This window comes from Camelina sativa, chromosome 11 (genome assembly GCF_000633955.1).
Source record: "Camelina sativa cultivar DH55 chromosome 11, Cs, whole genome shotgun sequence".
Lineage (NCBI taxonomy): Eukaryota > Viridiplantae > Streptophyta > Magnoliopsida > Brassicales > Brassicaceae > Camelina > Camelina sativa.
In genome coordinates, this window is record NC_025695.1 from 2,356,614 (window position 1) to 2,358,212 (window position 1,599).

Consider the following 1,599-nt stretch of genomic DNA (forward strand, 5'->3'; position numbering starts at 1 on the left):
TTGTAGGTATGGAGCTAAGACAGCACAGGCGACAAATGAAGGGCTTAGCGCAGCAGGGCATGCTTTTGGAACTGCATGGACCGTTTTCAAGATCAGACAAGCTCTTACTCCCAAGAACGCCATGAAGCCATCATCACTGGCTAAAACCGCACTTAAAACGGCAGTTATAGGAAAAATTAAGGGGAAAAAGAGTTCTTAGTAGAGGCTGATGGATGTTGTGTTGTTTGTACATCATTCTTATTTTGCCTTGGTACATAATTAATTATAAGCTATATAGGTTTCTAAAAGATTAGCAGTTGATGCAATTGTGCTAACTGCTTAGTGTTTTGATTTTTTTCAAGAATCATAAGAATTATATACAGCCATAGATACAATATTAGATATTGTGTTTGATTGGTAATCGCAAAATAGCATAAAAAGCGAGTTTGGTGTTTTGTTGGTATATAGTTTTGAAGAATTCATTGATTTTGCCTATGGTGTTGTCTCAGTTGTTCCAAGTAGTGAAACTGAGTCCTATATTAGGTACACTGGCAAAAAAAAAAAAAGGATTAAAACTTTAAACAAAATTGAATTTATCGAATCTCTAACTATCAAAATCCTATTAGTAATCACACCATTTTATAAAATTTAACATAAATAAGGAAAAACAAAAACAAAACCTTAATAAAATAAACGACAAAAGTTTTTAAAATTTCAAAAATCAAAATTTTAAAACTATCCTAAAAAAAAAATTAAAACCTTGAATGCTAAATGTACAAAATGATTCAAAAACAAGTTAGATTTATGGAATCTCTAACAATCAAAGACTGGATCCAAAATCTGGTTAGTAATCACATCATTTTGTAAATTTAGCATAAAAAACAAAAACAAAACAAAACAAATCATAAAAACTTTTAATATTCCAAAAAAAAAGAAAGAAAAAAAAACTATCCTAAAAAACAAAATTAAAACTTTGAATGCTGTGTATATAATAATGTGAAAAATTGGATTTATGGAATCTCTAACAATCAAAGACTGGATCCAAAATCCTGTTAGTAATCACATTATTATATACATTGCATAAAAATCACATCATCTTGTCAATTTAGCATAAAAAACCAAAACAAAAACAAAACTTTGCATAAAAATAAAAAATAATAAGATGAGATAGAGAATAGACCGTAATTCTTAATGGGCTTGTGAGTATTTTGGCGTGCTGAAAACCCTATTGCTTAATGGGCTTGAAGTTGAGAGAATCCAGTCCAAAAAGCTTCTCTTGCTCCTCTCCTCCGATCACTTCCTCTGTCTGTCGTTGTCGAGTGTCACCGATCTCTCTTCGGTCAATACGTGATGATCTCTCGCTAGAATCGTTTTGGATTCTTCAAACAGTTACGAAAGATTCTATGACGTCACCGGAGAAATCTCATTCTCTTGAACCGGAACCTATGATGCCTTCTTCTTCCTCGTCTTGGATTACGTCTTTGTTGAAGATATTGATTGTGTGATCTTCTTATCACTCACCGTCTTATGATCCGACATAACGAAAGCCAAATACGAATCAAAGCATCATCATCTTCCCATCAAATTGCATCTTTCTCTCTTATTGTAACTCATTCGTGC

The 1,599-nt window shown here is 32.3% G+C and overlaps 1 long non-coding RNA gene across 1 annotated transcript; it reads right to left on the reverse strand.

The window, feature by feature from the left end:
* On the reverse strand, nt 277–1,593 carry LOC104721175. Its single transcript, XR_756932.1, has 2 exons — nt 1,160–1,593; nt 277–527 (listed from the first exon to the last, which is right to left on the reverse strand). It is a non-coding gene; the product is annotated as an uncharacterized LOC104721175 (long non-coding RNA).